Raw genomic sequence first — 18,789 nt, forward strand, 5'->3', positions numbered from 1 at the left:
ATGATAAATAATTAGTTTGATTTGGTGATATTTTGCTAATTTAATCGCTAAAATCATAATATTGAAATAAAAATCCAAAATAATTGAAAAATTATCCAAACAATTGAAACAAAAATTTTAAGTATTCTGGAACACTCCCAAGAACACCAAAAAGTCAGAAAAATTGCCCAAAAATTCCGGATAAATTTTGTGAAGAAAAAGATCGATATTTATCGGTTTTTAACCACTAAAACCAACAAACATCAAAACAAAGTGAAAGCACACATGCAAAATCACTTTTGATATTTAAATAATATTCTTAAGTGTACATAAATTTATCATGGACCGAATCAAAAATTTTGAAATTATGATTAATTAATTTGACTTTTATCGACTTTTTACTCAAAAAATCAATAAACATGCAAAAACCCGAACCAACCTTCAAACTTTTGCATACAAATAGTAGAAAACATGCATGAACTACCATAAAATTTCCATGCACCGAATCAACATTTAACTAATTTTAGTCAATTTTTCACTAAAATGCGACATTTTGACTCGGTTTTCTACCAAAAAACATTAAAAAATAGCAAAATAACTTCAACAATCACCCAAAAATTCCACAAATCTTTTGAGATCAGTAGGTATGCATGTCCCAAAAATTTCGTGCTAAAACCTCTTCTAACACAATTTTTGAGTTCTTACTAATTATCTCATAATTCATTAAAATGCTTAAAATCAACATGCAAATTACAAGCCTAAGCTCTGATACCACTTGAAAGATCATAGATCCATATTAGACTCTCTAATAAAATTAATTTATCTCATAAATTGATATTTAGGTGATCTATGTAACATGCATGCTAATATGAAAGTATAAAAAGAAGGTATCACTACTACAGAAATCATGAAGGACATCGGACTTCTAGACACATGGACATCGGATTATAGGCCGATGTAGAGTTCAGTCCCGTCCATATGGGGTGTAATGGACATGGGACTTTAAACCGATGTCCATTAATATATGCACATCGGATTTTTAAATATATCCGATGTCCATATGAGTAATGAACATCAGATTTTAACATTAATCCGATGTCCATATGTGTAATGTACATCAGATTTTTATAGAAAGCCCATGTCCTTTGAAGCTAGAATTACATCGAACTTTTATAAATCCATTTGTCCTTTATATTGTTTTTTTTTAAAAAAAAAAATTTGAAAAGAGCATGCCAATTCATATTGCATTACACCAATTTGAATGCCAAAACATTAATACAAAACATGCCAACTGCCATTCAACCAAAATGATCGATTTCAATTAATAAAAACCGATCCCAATCAACATACAACGCAACCGTCTCCGTCATCCGAATTCAACAACTAACGAACAACAACAAAGGGCATAACAAATCCCAGCCAACATAACATATGGTCTTGCAGATCATGTAATCAGTTTTTCAAAATGCAACTACCTAATACATTACTACGCTAGCTAGCTATCTACGGCTAGATATAGAGAAAATAGTTCGCCCACAAGTCCCGAACCTCATCTAATTCTTCTTGTGAATATGGCGTGGTGTCTTGAAAAACCTGTAATGCATATTAATGACAATGGGGCAGTCAGACATGGCCTCACAAGGGCAACTAGTGGACCCTTACCTGCGATATGGGAGAGGGAGGAGCTGCATCAACAGGAGAAAGAGTCATGGCTTTGTTCGCCAACTTAAAGAGGGCCATGGCACCGTCATGTTGTTGCTTAATACTTGAGGATTTGAGAACTCCAAACCTATCAAATGACGTCCACGACAGAAAATTAAAAATCGAAAAAAAACATGTGAACCGGGCCTATAAATCGTACTCACAAGTCACAAAGAGGAAGATATGCACAAAAATGATTGCAACCAATTAGATAGAGATACCATTCTCATCAATGAATATTTTTGTTTGGTCCTCTGGAGAGCACAGATGAGCGAGAGCCAAAGAAACTTGTCTTTGAGCAGCTTTTTCACCATTACGTATGAGGTTCAGCAGATAAGTTAAAACCTGCAGAGAACAATTAAAAGAGAGTTGGGAAGAAGTTTTAATCATTCAACTTCAATATGAAGCATGTGAAAGTGTGTATTTGTGTAATAGTGAAATTTGAGAGCTAAAAAATACTCACCCGACCATGTATCTTATCCTCCAATCTTTTCAGCGTTTTGGCTATGCAATCTTTGGTTGCCTGAAAGAATTTTTTTGGCATACACCGCATGAAGAATGATTTATAGTTATAAGGGCAGCTTAAAAGTGCTGTTGCTCAACTGCATATTTAAAATCATAGCAACTAAAACAAATTTAAAAGCATAACAGAAGTAGTAAGAGAGCTTGACCAAACAGGAAACTAACCTGCACAATGAACTCACCCTCCTGCAACTTCTGAAAACCACCCACCTTGATAAACTCTGCTACATTATCCTGATAGTGTACAAGACATGAGGTGAGATTGGCAATCAACATAAAGAAAAATATTACATTTACGGCGTAGTTATGAAAGAATCTATGATCTTAATTTAGGAATGAGAATACCTCATTATCCGCAAGACCATAGAGAGCGAAAGCACACTATCTGAATATATTTTAAAATAGTGTCATTTCGATAATCTAGACGTGCAACATCAGAATAAATGAGACAACTTTGAAACTGCAAAGCACACTATCTGACTATCTGTACCTAAATTATGCCTTTCCAACTGACATTCACACGCAGAGCCTTAGAATAACAAGTTTTTGACACTTTTTAAACGAAAACAGGACCTGGTAACAGTGAATATTCCAAACATAAGGCTTTTCCATGACTTCATTTTATCTTATCAAAATTTTCTTTATTTTGATCCTTTACTATTTTTCTGTCAAAGATAAAGTATGTGTTGAAAGACTCTAAAAGGCATTCGGGTACATTTATGAAGATCTGACACTGTGATTAGAGTTATGTGTCGATGCATAAAAAGATTTAAGGGTCGTTGACTCTAAAAGTAATGGTGAATTGATGGTTCTTAATAGTCCACCTAACTTCCTGGTGAATTTATGAAACACGATGCAACTAGTCAACAGATGCAACACTTGTGAAAAACCACTATGACTATGCAATATCTGAAAGAGTTGGGGTAATAAAACTACATAATACACGATTGTATTTTTTCCCCTCATCATTTCTTCTATGATCTAAATTATATGATCATGAATTATAAATCAAGCTGCCAGTGAATAAAGATTTGGCAAACAATTATAACTGCAAAACAAATTCATTACAATAAACAAACAGACAAAGATACGCTTTTTCCTATCTAGCTAGGTATAGAACCATAAGAATATATCTATATCAAGTGGGGATGCACGACGATCAAAACAATAAAAGTAATAGGAACAAGAAAACGGATAACAACCTGTGCTAATCTCCCCCGGTGCAAAGGCGCCATTTCCCGCGGTGAACGTCGGGAGATCTCGAGCATCTCAATCAATGGAGGAACAGCACCTCTCTGGACAATATGAACCTATAAAGGAGATAATATGTTGTAGTCAGAAAGGAATAACATTTAAAAGAACAGCATCAGTCAAACTAGCCACGTAAAGTCTGGCAAATACTTATATAACTATGCATGGATGGGTGTGTTATCAGTTTAGCAATGAGAAGAATAAGCATTATTGGTTTCCTCTCTCAAACTACTTTTGGTAGAGAATGATTCCAGATAAGATAAACTTTACTAGAGCTGCAAGCCTGCGACTTAAGTAGTTAAAAATAAATTGATACGCCCAAGACTCAAAACTAAATTTAGCCCTCCTTCCAAATGAATATACATCAACTTTGTAAGTAGTAAATACGGGAGTTGTCTCTCATTTAACTTACATGTAATGTTATCAAGTTTAAATGGTTCTACTAATTGATAGAAATATGACGACATGAATGAGTCGGTCATAAGTACACACCTGAACTGATGCAATTAAAACCTCCAGCTCCAGTCATTGAACCAACGAAATAATATCCAATAGTAACCTGCATCAATAACACCTTTTAAGACAGAATTCACGAGCTCACAGGCATCACAATTTGACAATTTTTTTAATGATTTTTTACGCATATGGGCTTCAGCATGAATAATACATACCCACCCATATCAAATTGTTAAAAATTATATCAAATAGACAACCTACCAAGTGTAGCAGCATACATGTTAAACAACAAAGATCCACAACAAGATAAGGAAGGTCAATTTCCAAGGAGACGCCTTTACTAAGATAAATTGGAACCTAGGATTTAAGATAACAACACTTGTAGACTCGACGACTACTGATATGGGTAAACATTTTGCAGGGAACTTTTAATTACTTAACTAAAACGAACTCAAAAGTGCCCAATTTTTTTGTAAGTTCAAACTGATGATCAATATTTTCTGCAAAACTTACATAAATTCAAACCACACAAGAACCCGCTTAAAATCTCACTAATAGCGTAGTTTTAATAGGTCCGAATTTCATGATCAAAGCTTGAAAGCATAAAGGGTACAAACTGCTTGTAAGGAACTTTAATAATTAAAGAAACAAAAAAACAACTAGCAAACTAATTCATAGCAGCAACAAAGAGTTGGAACACACATTTCATCGAACAGTTGGTGAGCAAAGTCAAATTCAACTTTCCATCACAGCCAACGCTTAATCCCATCCTCCAAACTGAACGAAATCCAATCAAACATAATACAAGTACTCCGTAACATATCAGTTCCACAATTACACCACTAAAATATGCAATTAGAACTTAAGCGAAAAAACCCCAATATCATATGAACCCTAACTCGTTTCGATAATTATCAGTAAGACCCATCTTCAAACAAATATGAATCGAAATCTAGATATGAAAACATTGAACAACTAGTTGGTGGAAAACCCTAGATATGAAACCAATATGAATTGAAATCTGAAAAAACAAATTACATGTAAAGGGAACCTGTAGTTGCTACGCAAGTCGAGGGTCGAACATCGAGTGGTTGAGAGGCCAAGTAAGGACACCGACGAAGCGGTTGATCGAAGACTCGAATTGTTACTTTTGATGTGAGAGTCTCAGGGAGAAACTGGCAGAGAACAATTGGGGTATAACATATACGGAGTATGAGAATGATATGCGGATGAAAATAATTTGGGGCGGGGGAATTGTTTTCATTTTGCGCCCAAATTGAGGATTATATGGACATGGGTTGTAATTTAATCCGATGTCCATTATAATGGACATGGGTTGAAAATAACAACCGATGTCTATATAATATAATTACATCAGACTTTTATAAAAATCCGATGTGCAAACTTATTACATCTGTTTTTTCAAAAATCCGATGTCCATCCACTGATGTCCTTGATGAATTCTGTAGTAGTGTATAAGGAAAAATAATTTCCTTACATTGAATATATGGTAAAAAGGGCACAAACTAGTTCTCCTTACTAGTTTGTTCTTGAGCTAAAATGATATGGATGATCCTCCTTGAAAAACCTTCAAAAAGAAAGTCTCCTTCAAGTTGCACCCAAGAACTAACCCAATATTAATAACAAGTTTGTACTAATAACTTGTTAATATTGCTCCCTTGATAAATATTAGTAATATCACTAACTTATCTTAGTAATATTATTAATGTATACTAGTTGATGAATAATTATTGTAGAGAGATAGAGAGAAAAGTTCACATGCAAGATGTAGAGTGTAAAATGAGGTAGTGTAAAAATGTGAACAAATGATGGAGTATATGAGGCAAAAGTGGCGGGTGGGTGGAGTGCTCAAGTGGACAATTTTTGTCTTATAATTTTATCTTACATCACATGCAAAATCTAGTATAAGTTATATATTATGGTAGTATACAAAATAAGGTAAAATGATTATGTGAGTAATCATCCACTACACTTATTTTACACGGTCCACTTGACCATATACGGGTCCATGTTGGTTTTTATATTTGTCGCACAAATCCGTGTAATTTTCATTTTAAACATCGTATCATGTTTAAATACTTCCATAATTAATTCGTCCAATTCACTCCGTAAATATACGTGTACCACTACACATATTATTTAAGTACTAATATTAATCACATTAATCAATTAGTACAATTTTAGTAAATTAACAGTTAATTAACTAAAACCCGTTTCCCAAAACTTATTATTTAATTATCGCATAATTAAATAATAACTGCCGCTCCTCGAGTTCGCAAGTCGAAATCTCTCTAAAAATAATCGACTAACCTCTTAGTCTATAAATCAAGGGAGTAAACAAATTGTATCTCATACAATTAATTAGTTATCAATTGGGGTTCGTTCCTTTAGGTGTGACCGAAAGGGGTCAGTTGATCACCGCCGTCTCACGACAATAACGTCAAACTCTAGTCAACCAACCGTTATCGATTTACGTTAATCAACTGACGAGGATCAAATAATTAAATATCAGATGATATTCTATTAATGAGATTTATTATGTTAACGCACTATTGTGGAGGACACTAACTCCAACAGAAACATGATTAGGAAATATAATTGAGTAATATCTTAATTGGCTATATTTATTTACGGTCGTGTGATGCATGTTCCAATATGATTACCTTATTATTTTTGCACTCACTTTATTTAGTAAATACGCAGTCTATTGAGATGTTAACTTTTATATGAGTACAAACATTTTAGCTCTTAACTACTAGCCTAAAAGAATTATACCTTTCCTCTTTAAATATAGCTAAGGCTAGAATAGATAAGTTTAAATTTTATTTATATTTTAAAGCTTAAATAACAATCCTTTTAAAGGTTAGAAAATTTAAAGTATTCGATAATGTTTTCAAAAGCAAAATGGTTTACAGGATTTAAACGTTTCTCCAAATTACAAGGAAAGTTACTTAATAAATAAGTGACTTAGTTCATATCTTTTATAAAAGTATTAAACTCCTAGTTTCTAAAAATATTTGAAATGATTTAGCAGTGCTTCCAAATGATTTACCTAAAATGTTTATTAAATAACCAAATTTTATTAAAAAGAAGATTGAATAAGCTCTTTAAAAACGAAGCTTAAACTTAAGCTTACTATAGTAAAAATCTAAATACCTCCCTCAAATAAAGAATTTAAAAATAATAAATTCCAAATAAGATTTGCCAAATCCTAAAGATTTCAGAAAAGATAAAGCAAGATGAATTTATATATGTTTACGTTTCTTATTCAAAAGCTTCTGACACTCTGGGACATGTCCCTTAAATGGGACCGCTGAGACCAGTATATCAGTAAACGGTAACCTAGGTATGCCTCTTAAATTAGACTTCTGAGCCATGGTACCTCTTCCGGTTTACTTGGGGATGCCCCTTAAATGGGACCTCTGAGCCAAGTGCCGTTGTATTATCGATATGTTGAGATGGTCCACATATTGATGTATCATCGTCTCTATGAGACATCCACGAGTCTTCCGTGCTACATGTTGAGCGCTACCTTGGTAAGGTTTAGGGATCGACGTGATGGAGGAATGCATAGAGAGCTTATGCTATAAAAGTACGGACATCACATCCCTAAGCTGCGTGTGGAGGGATTGTCGTTAGGATAGTAGTCGACCAGCTGCCACTGAGGAGCTACGTGTTCCAAGAAATTGTGGAATGGGTATATGCGCATATATTGACAGGAGCTTGATCAGCTTTACTACCATTCAGATATCTTGGCAATTATTATTTCACGGTTGCGATCGTGTGCAGACCTTGCCGGTTGCGATTGTCTTGGTGCCTCGAAGTGTATGGGACATGTCACTTAAATGGGACCTATGAGACCATCTATTAGCAGTCTGTTCTTCCCCACGTTTCAGGTTGTTAAACCAAGTCAATTTAGTTGTTCGGTCCTACTGAGCACTAGGGGTGAGATGTAAACCTCCTAGAATCGGTATGATTGGCGGGATTGATGTTCACATCCGTACTTAAGGTGAGATGCAAGCCGTGAGTATGCGTGTGACATTAGTAGTCACGTCCCGTGCTTATTTGTTAAGAAAAAATAGGTTTTTAAAAGAAATGACTACAGTTTTTACTCACATGATGCATGTTAGACTTATCGATGAAATTGCTCTATGGTGAATAATGTTACTGCATGATAAAGGAAGATCAAGGTAATAATGTCACATGTTTTATGATTGGAACGTGTGATGCTCACATATGCTTAACCTCGTATTCACCGTCTATAAGTGTTATTGTATTACTAAAATGGTTTCTTAATATTTTTGAGTAATATTGAGGTACCTTTGAATATCAAGAATGTTGTGATAAGAGAACCTATGTGATGTATGCTTTACGTGATTCTTATTTATGCATTCCATTTTCATTCGCATTCCTGCTTTTGAATGATTAAGGTGATGATAGGAGAATGGTTAGGTTACTGTCGCTCAGCGACTTTATTTGTTTAAATTTTTTTCAGGTACCAAGAACGAGTTAGATGGAGACACCCTTAAAGGGCATTCTGGGTTATGAGAGGAGCTTTAAATGATGATTTAAATTTGTATTGATATCTCTCGACTAAATTATTTAGCCATGTGTAAGTGATCCATGACGATCTGGATTCATTTTTTTAGCAATGACTTAGTTTTATTCCGCTTTTATCCCTTAATTAAGTCATTAAAAATCCGGGTTGTTACAGTTGGTATCAGAGCGACCTTGTGACCGTAAATGAGGACTAAACTTCGTTTACCTAATGAGGAGCGCGCCTGGGTAAGACTTATTAAAATGAGTAGAATTAATTAGATCACTAAAAAGAGAGATTCACTTAGAAACACTTAGGATTCGTTTAAATAATTTATTGGGGTAGAATAATTAGCATGGGTAAATATGTCTAGTGACCGACCATAGACCTAGCAAGTCATATTTGATTTCATTGCAAGGTAATTGTGATATGCTATTTGTGTCACCCTTGATTTTGTATTTGCATGCTGTTTGTTATGTGCGATTATTGTTTTTTTTTTGGTGTAATGTGAGTATTATATATATCATATCAAAAAATAATTACATGAGGTTCAAGGATCAAATCCTACTGGAAACATATCAAGCTATTATCATACTTTGCAGCCATAGTAGATCAGATTGATCTACTAAAGCCTTACATTTCATTTTAACTCTTCTCCTAATGTCATCCTCTATTCGAGCAGCAGCAGCTTCAGGTCTAACTAACCAGGCATTGATCCTGGCATTGTTTCTTTGGAACCAAATAGTATAGCAGTAAGCATTGAACACGGCCACCCTGAATTTCCACTGTATGTGCGATTATTGTTGCTAATCATAATAATAGGTTTTGCTAACCATCCTACTTACCTGTTTTCACATGTGTTTTAAAACATGCTTTCAAAAGCAAACAAGCCTTTAACAACTAACTTAATAATGGTAATACTAGTAAGTTCGTACAGAACATCAAGAAGACTAACTCTCCTACAAGAGCTAGCCATAGTACTACTCTGTTACTAATCCTCAAGAGAATACGATGATCCCGTGCTCGCATAGGGCTCTTCTAAAAAGTGGTCCATATACACATCCAAGAGTATGGTTTCTTCATAAGGACCCACGAAGACTCTTCCGTTGCGTTGACACAAATCTACCAAAGCAGACCATCTAAGCACCCTCTCCAGACGCTTGAAGAACTCCACTACTTCGCCCTCCAGTTTCTTCAGCTCTTCGCGCTTCATACGAACGGTTGCTGAGACAAGTTCAAAAAGAAAGGATGAGCGTCAGGTCACACCCTGGCGTAATATGCTGCTAAGTATATTACATAATAGCTTACCTCTCGGGATTTCGTTAGCTAAGACCACCGGAGTCAAGCGAAGATCAATACAACCCCTTAAGATACTTTCGATGAGGGTTAATGCAGGACCCAAGCTCAACAGCCTGCCGAGTATGACATCAACGAGAACCACTTTTAAGCGAGAAACGAACTCCGGAAGTTCACTCACAATATCATCAATCTTATTTTCATAAGACCTAACCTTTTCAATGGCAGTTCTACGGGGCATATTTTCTTAGGGTTAAATGTCTATAGTAGGGAGAGAAAATAGAGTAGTACCAAATCGTGGAGTGATTTGAGACCTTTATATGAGCAATTCAATGCTTCTTTTAGCCTGAGCGATAATCGATGTTCTTAGGGAGTCAGAATGACACAGTATGAAGATATATTACTACTGGCTCGTGTGTGGTAGCTTGTTCAGAAGTTAGTGAGGTGAACCATACAGTTGAGTGACCACTGGAACGAATAGCCTCACGATTGTCATGACGGTGGATTATTTGTCGGTTGAGTCAGTAAGAAATCAATCTTGGTAGTATGAAAGTCAGAATTCGGCTAACAAGACCCCTTACAGTAAAGTATAACAGTTTAAGAGTTACCGTTTAAAAGTTGTGTTATATTTAAGGAGTATCTATTTTGAGGTTATACCTGCCGTGATAGATTAATTGGGACTTTAGGATGTACTGACTCACTATTATTGTGGACGTATATGACCTATTGGAGATATATGTATGACGATTTAGGACTTAACTGAGTGTGTAAAGGATTTATAGGACACAAGTTTCAATGCTAGTGGATATGCGAGAATTAGAAGTTTTGATTTGGGATATCATGGTAATACTACAGTAATGGACTTAATGATTCATAACATTGGAAGGAATACAAGTGTTATATTCTACTTTTTAGGATGTTGTTTTATTTATTAGGATCTTAACCCTAATAGAATGTAGCCCCAATGTTACAACTGTCTTCTGAAGATGACGAGACCGCTTGCATCGCTTCTTCCTCAGCCTCCTCCATCATTCGGCCGGTGTATATATCGAGGATCTTAGTATCCTCATATGGACCGACAAAGATCCTTCCCCATCCAGTTCACAAGTCAACCACTATTTTCCACACCATAATCTTTTGAAGTCGCTTGCATATCTCCACAACCTCATCTTCTAGATGTTTTAACTCTTCACTTTTATTCCGAATAATTTCTGTAACAGGACAAGAAGGTTGAGTTCATTATAAGTAATTTGTGGGAATAAGTGATTTTACGCACGGAGTATGATAAAGTCAGACTTACCCCTGGTAACCTCCTCGACTGGAGTTATGGGAGAGAGATGTGGATCGGGACCCTCCCATAGAATGTTTCCCAAGAGACTTAATGCTGGAGCATGGTTTAGTAGGTTCCAAATAGTTTCTTCTGTAAGAACTACCTTCAGTCGGATGAAAAAGGGAGGAATTTGTTGAACTATTTCCCCAATCTTATTCTCATAGTGCCTAACTATATTGACATCAGTGGTAAAAGCCATTTCGTGTAAAGATACTCGATTTGAAGGAGAATTATAAAAAGAGAGAGTGGTGTGATATATGAGACCATTACCACCTATTTATAATGGAACTAATGACTGAGAAAACATACATCTGAATAAGAGTTTGTTTGAACTTGTGGAAAATTTTGTGGTCGAAATTCAAGTTTCAACTTGGCGACAACTGAACAAGAATACGTCCAAAAATGTCAGGACAACTTTAATTGTGGGACTAACATGTTAGAGAAGTTTTCTTAAAGAAAAGTACGATTGTACACAATTATTTGATTTTAGTGTACGAAATTTTTGGGATATGATGGCTTCCGTAGTAACCACTTCGGGTATTGGTATAAATCCCATAATAGAGGACAAGTTAAAGTGATGATTAATTGGATTAAGGAAAGGACTCCGTTCCACTTAGCTTCTTTACTAAAGGATTATAATCAGTTTGTTTAATGGGAATTCGAGGTTTTTACTTTACAATTTTAAGGAATAATCCGTCATTTAAATGAAAAAATTCGAGTATAAGGAATGTTGTAAGCAGGAAGTGGAAAACATTTAACTGTATTAAAAACATCGTTTTATTGGATCAGGGTTGTTACCCAATTTCTTAACATAGTTTTACCACAAGCATTACAAAGAAAGCAACCATTATAACAAAGAGGACCATTAACCAACTAAGCAGAGTCTTCACTTCATCGAGAGAATTCTTAACTGACTTATGGAGCTCGTCGTATGGAGTAGCCATGATTAATGATTATGAATTTTTGGGACTTGAAAGATGTTTATGGAAAGAAGAAATTAAGTGAGTAAGATGTTTGAATTTGAGTGTTTTGTAGAGGAAGGGTTACTGTAGCAGTGCCGTTGGAAAAAGAAGGAATATAGTGGTGTACGGATCCGTTGGAAATAGTAAGGAGAGAAAAATGAACGATGACAGAACTGTAACTTGTCCTATTTATAAAATCATCGATACTTCCTTTAACTTCTCTTTACCCTCTCCCCTCTTCTTATCTCGACATGTGTGTATATATATATATATATATATATATATATATATATATATATATATATATATATATATATATATATATATATATATATATATATATATATATATATATATATATATATATATATATATATTGTCTTCTTTTATGCCGCTTAAGTGCTCGAAAATTTCAGCCACTTTTCATATCCGCTTTTGTTTACACCAATCCTTCGGGCATCTCCTCTTCATTTGATCGAACTTTTTTTTCCGTGCAGTGTATGTTGCCTACCTTTCCTCCTGATAGGTCTCTTTGTCATCGAATCTTCAAAAATTTTGAAAGTCGTTAACCTTCATTTTCTTCTCATTGGAATTTCATAATTTTGTTCAGGTGTTATTTGACAATCTTTTCAAACCCTTTATAGTTTTTCAAACAATTTCAAGTACCTTCTTACTATTTGGAATATCAAATTTCAAAAATGAAGTTTTTCATGATCAAATAAAAATCAAATTATATTTCATTACTCCACTCTCACAGTGTAGTAAATTTAGATTGTTCAAAATGGGTGCCATACTTGAATCTCGTTTAAAATGTTGATTGTTTTAAAGTTCGACTTTCTTTTTCAAGTTTCGAGGACGAAACGTTTTTAAGGGGGTACTACTGTAACACCCCGTATTAAATCACTACTGATTAATTTGACTTAATTATATATATATATATATATATATATATATATATATATATATATATATATATCTCTACTTTTATATTTTTCCACGCATATTTTAAATTGTTTTCGTCACATTTCCATTTTAATTTAAATTACTCGTACATCTTACAAGTAATTTCGTTAATCTTACTTTTGATAAAAAAGATTTACATAATGGAACACCCCGTGTTAAATTGCTACAAATTAATTTGATTTAATTACAATTAAAACTACTTTTATAATTTCCCAATTATATTAACTTACGTTTATCTCAATTCGTTCTCAATTTAATTTTTTATAAATGATTTCGTTTATTTTAATTATAATAAAAAACTTGTCTCAAATAAAAATACGATGACAATCGTTGCCTTAATCAATAATGTTTCTTCACATCACCCCAAACTTTTTTCTTACTCATTCTATAGTGTATCAAACATTTGGCTATGTCAACCTTGCTTCTCTTGTTTTCCCTGCATGTAGTTTTGTCATTTCCACTATACACCTCCATTGTTCAGCTGCCTTAGTTCACATGCATTACTATACATTCACATGTATCTTTCCCTCTGCTTATTGTTTTATCACTACCTTTACCCCGTCACATGTGTTCGATAACTTCTATAACTACACTATACACATCCTGCTTATATTTTTGTCTATAACACTCCTCTTTTACCATCTCCATCACCATTTTATCACCATCATCATCTACTTATAACTATCCTCAATTTATCTTCGTATTGGTAATCAACGTCATCAAAATCACCCATTAAACTTTTGCAATGCACTCGGCCAAATCCAAGTCAATACCGATTCCGTCACCAACCAACACTCACGCCTATTCATGTAACAAAACATTGACTCGATACCAACTCGCCTTCCCTACCGCTGTGAGCACCTCTCCTCCGTACTCCTACCCCTGCTCTCCGTCCCTGTTTCAAAACAGAAGCCATGGCCACCACCATACGCCACTATTCGACCTCCAAACCGCAGCCTTTACCTCCGTTTTTCTCCTCTGTTTTCCTCTGTTTCGGAAACGGAATCTATATCCTATCACCTCTGTCACCCCGTGGTCAGCAACCATCATCATCGACGGACACCCATCACCAGTCATCTCCGTCTCTGCCACCATCAGAGTCGTTAATCATACCTCTCTTGCTCGCACGTCACCTCACCATCCATCATCACCGGAACACCAAACCCGGGTCACCCGAGCTCTGACCATCACCAACTTCCTTGTGTGCCTCCCTGTCCTTCTCGTCTTTGTTCAACGGGGTTGCTGATCTCCCTCACTGCTCCCCTCTCATTCCGTTCTAACCCTTTCAAACCACCGAGAGGACGTTTCCCTTGCTGCCGCCGTCACTTTTTGTTGCCATCGAAATAGCACCACCGGCGTAAGCCTTCGTTTCCCTTCACCTCTGTCTATCTTTTAGATCTTTCCTGTGTTTCCTTTCTCCTTACTGCTTTCCTCCTTGTTATATTCTTCCAGCACCGCCATAGGACAACTGTAGGAGCCGTCATTGACGCCTCGCCCTCTGTTGCTATCAATGCCGCTGCAGATTTCAGAATATAGTGAGTAATGGTGACTTAATCCCTAAATAGATTTGGAGATTGCTGAGTTTTATGTTAACTCAGTTATAATCGGTGCCCCTTTCTTTTAATGATACGGGTTGGGCCCGATTTACTAACTTGACCTTTCGTAATTCAAGGTTTGATTGACGGGTTTCGGACTTGGACTTCTCCTGCTTTTATGACGGATTCAAGATGGACTTGTGACTTTATTAATAACGATTAATTTCTTATTAAATCGGATTAATAAGCACTTTCACTTATTTCACTAACTTCGGTAACCCGACCTTCTTCTATCCCTCCTTAATTTTACAAAACTCGTTATGCTAATGTTAATGAATATGTTTAAATATGAATTCCGTAACTTGTTTAACTACTAAAATCTGATTAGAATTATTAGACCGCTAAATTATTAATAATGGCATAAAACATACATATGTGCTAGTTAATTATTCAATTAGTTGGATTTGTATGTTAAAAATTTCATGATAACAAGTGATTTATCGTTGTCTTATTTTCTCACCTAGAAACATGATTAGGAAATTTAATTGAGTAATATCTTAATCGTTGGGCTATTTTCTCACTTAGAAACATGATTAGGAAATATAATTGAGTAATATCTTAATCGTTGTGCTATTTTCTCACCTAGAAACATGATTAGGAAATATAATTGAGTAATATCTTAATTGGCTATATTTATTTACGATCATGTGATGCATGTTCCGATATGATTACCTTATGATTTTTGCACTCACTTTATTTAGTAAGTACGCAGTCTATTGAGATGTTAACTTTTATATGAGTACAAACATTTTAGCTCTTAACTACTAGCCTAAAAGAATTATACCTTTCCTCTTTAAATATAGCTAAGGCTAGAATAGATAAGTTTAAATTTTATTTATATTTTAAAGCTTAAATAACAATCCTTTTAAAGGTTAGAAAATTTAAAGTATTCGATAATGTTTTCAAAAGCAAAATGGTTTACAGGATTTAAACGTTTCTCCAAATTACAAGGAAAGTTACTTAATAAATAAGTGACTTAGTTCATATCTTTTATAAAAGTATTAAACTCCTAGTTTCTAAAAATATTTGAAATGATTTAGTAGTGCTTCCAAATGATTTACACAAAATGTTTATTAAATAACCAAATTTTATTAAAAAGAAGATTGAATAAGCTCTTTAAAAACGAAGATTAAACTTAAGCTTACTATAGTAAAAATCTAAATACCTCCCTCAAATAAAGAATTTAGAAATAATAAATTCCAAATAAGATTTGCCAAATCCTAAAGATTTCAGAAAAGATAAAGAAAGATGAATTTATGTATGTTTACATTTCTTATTCAAAAGCTTCTGACACTCTGGGACATGTCCCTTAAATGGGACCGCTGAGACCAGTATATCAGTAAACGGTAGCCTGGCTATGCCTCTTAAATGAGGTTTCTGAGCCATGGTACCTATTTCGGTTTACTTGGGTATGCCCCTTAAATGGGACCTCTGAGCCAAGTGTCGTTGTATTGTCGATATGTTGAGATGGTCCGCATATTGATGTATCATCGTCTCTATGAGACATCCATGAGTCTTCCGTGCTACATGTTGGGCGCTACCTTGGTAAGGTTTAGGGATCGAGGTGATGGAGGAATGCTTAGAGAGCTTATGCTATACAAGTACGGACAGCACATCCCTAAGCTGCGCGTGGAGGGATTGTCGTTAGGATAGTAGTCGACCAGCTGCCACTGAGGAGCTGCGTGTTCCAAGAAGTTGTGGAGTGGGTATATGCGCATATATTGACAGGAGCTTGATCAGCTTTACTACCTTTAAGATATCTTGGCAATTATTATTTCATGGTTGCGGTCGTGTGCAGACCTTGACGGTTGCGATTGTCTTGGTGCCTCGAAGTGTATGGGACATGTCACTTAAATGGGACCTATGAGACCATCCATTAGCAGTCTGTTCTTCCCCACGTTTCAGGTTGTTAAACCAAGTCAATTTAGTTGTCCGGTCCTACTGAGCACTAGGGGTGAGATGTAAACCTCCTAGAATCGGCATGATTGGCGGGATTGATGTTCACATTTGTACTTAAGGTGAGATGCAAGCCGTGAGTATGCGTGTGACATTAGTAGTCACGTCCCGTACTTATTTGTTAAGAAAACATAGGTTTTTGAAAGAAATGACTATAGTTTTTACTCACATGATGCATGTTAGACATATCGATGAACTTGCTATATGGTGAATAATGTTACTGCATGATAAAGGAAGATCAAGGTAATAATGTGACATGTTTGATGATTGGAACTTGTGGTGCTCACATATGCTTAACCTTGTATTCACCGTCTATAAGTGTTATTGTATTACTAAAATGGTTTCTTAACATATTTGAGTAATATTGAGGTACCTTTGAATATCAAGAATGTTGTGATAAGAGAACCTATGTGATGTATGCTTTACGTGATTCTTATTTATGCATTCCATTTTCATTCGCATGCCTGCTTTTGAATGATTAAAGTGATGATAGGAGAATGGTTAGGTTACTGTCGCTCAGCGACTTTTGTTTAAATGTTTTTCAGGTACCAAGAACGAGTTAGATGGAGACACCCTTAAAGGGCATTCTGGGTTATGAGAGGAGCTTTAAATGATGATTTAAATTTGTATTGATATCTCTTGACTAAATTATTTAGCCATGTGTAAGTGATCCATGACGATCTGGATTCATTTTTTTAGCAATGACTTAGTTTTATTCCGCTTTTATCCCTTAATTAAGTCATAAAAAATCCGGGTTGTTACACTTTCACCCTTTGCTTCATGAGAGAAGAGTGACCCGCGAGAGTCTGATTTTGATGGACTTGCAAGGTCGATAGGTCAGCTTATTTATAGACATCATACAACTCGTTTACGTATTGACTGGTGTAGCTATAGCTGTTAATTTTTGATTGCATTAAATTGGTTTAAGTGGACAAGTTATAGCTAGCTCTGAGTTTTCATATCCGTTCCATTAGTTTGCATTTAGTTTACTCGAGGACGAGTAAAGGTTCGGTTTGGGGAGATTTGATACGTGCAATTTATATAGACTTTTTAGCCTCTTATTGCACGCATTTCTATGCCTTTTTGTATCCCTATGTATTTCAAAATGCCCCGAATTGGCTACTTTGGTTTGTTTTGTCATAATTGCAGAAATGGACCCGAAAGTAGCGGAATCGACCCTTATTCGTCCCATTCAGCATGCATTGTAAGGAGACGGAGATTTTGGAGCAAGAGTCGTTGCTCGGGAAGCGTGAAGGGTGGCAAATGAAGTTTTCATGACGAGTTTGTGGCTGATGTAATGGATTTCCACTCGATCGATATGTTTTGGAAGTAGATCGAGTGGTTTGGCAGATATTAGAAGTCGATCGAGTGGTTTGCAGATATTAGAGGTTGATCGAGTGGTTCTAAGTGCTCGATCGAAATGTGCTTTTGAAGAGTTACTCGGTCGAGAGCCTGAAGTGCTTTTAGTTTGTATTTTCGTCCCCGTTCCCGCTCCCTAGGTGCGAAAAATGCGAATAAGGTGTAAAAAATACCATCTTCTTTCGCAATGTCGTGCTTGTTTGCTTGAGTCGTGTGCCCCACTAGGTTGCATTGTAGTCGGGGAAGGCCATCTTTGCTATGTTAAACCTTCGTTGTGTGCTAGAAGCAAAATTTCACATTTGCCCTTATCAGACGGTCTTTTGCTGACGAATTATATAACAACCCAGATTTTAAAATAAAGGAAAAATGTAACATAAAGTAAATATCAGAGTATAATACTAAACCGAAAACCAAACTAATACATTATTCAAAGGTTCTTAAAACATAAAGCAAAGTCCTAATTCATTATTCATCTCGCCGCACAGTACTTTGATACGTGCAATTTATACAGACTTTTTAGCCTCTTATTGCACGCATTTCTATGCCTTTTTGTATCGCTTTGTATTACAAAATGCCCCGAATTGGCTACTTTTGTTTTTTTCGTCTTAATTGTAGAAATGGACCCGAAAGTAGCGGAATTGACCCTTATTCGTCCCATTTAGCATGCATTGTAAGGAGACGGAGATTTTGGAGCAAGAGTCGTGCCTCGGGATACGTGAAGGGTGGTCAAATGAAGCTGTCATGACGAGTTTGTGGCTGATGCAATGGATTTCCACTCGATCGAGATGTTTTGGAAGTCGATCGAGTGGTTTCCCAGATATTAGAAGTCGATCGAGTGGTTTAGCAGATATTAGAGGTCGA

General features: G+C 35.5%; 2 long non-coding RNA genes across 2 annotated transcripts; both read right to left on the minus strand.

Moving 5' to 3' along the window:
- Window positions 1–1,460: 1,460 nt before the first annotated feature.
- Window positions 1,461–2,636, minus strand: LOC141598483 (uncharacterized). The gene is made up of 5 exons (XR_012523546.1): window positions 2,548–2,636; window positions 2,368–2,436; window positions 2,144–2,203; window positions 1,902–2,025; window positions 1,461–1,768 (listed from the first exon to the last, which is right to left on the minus strand). It is a non-coding gene; the product is annotated as an uncharacterized LOC141598483 (long non-coding RNA).
- An 828-nt stretch (window positions 2,637–3,464) lies between these two features.
- Window positions 3,465–5,147, minus strand: LOC141598484 (uncharacterized). The gene is made up of 3 exons (XR_012523547.1): window positions 4,961–5,147; window positions 3,946–4,012; window positions 3,465–3,512 (listed from the first exon to the last, which is right to left on the minus strand). It is a non-coding gene; the product is annotated as an uncharacterized LOC141598484 (long non-coding RNA).
- Between the last annotated feature and the right edge of the window lie 13,642 nt (window positions 5,148–18,789).

This window comes from Silene latifolia, chromosome 9, assembly GCF_048544455.1.
Source record: "Silene latifolia isolate original U9 population chromosome 9, ASM4854445v1, whole genome shotgun sequence".
Lineage (NCBI taxonomy): Eukaryota > Viridiplantae > Streptophyta > Magnoliopsida > Caryophyllales > Caryophyllaceae > Silene > Silene latifolia.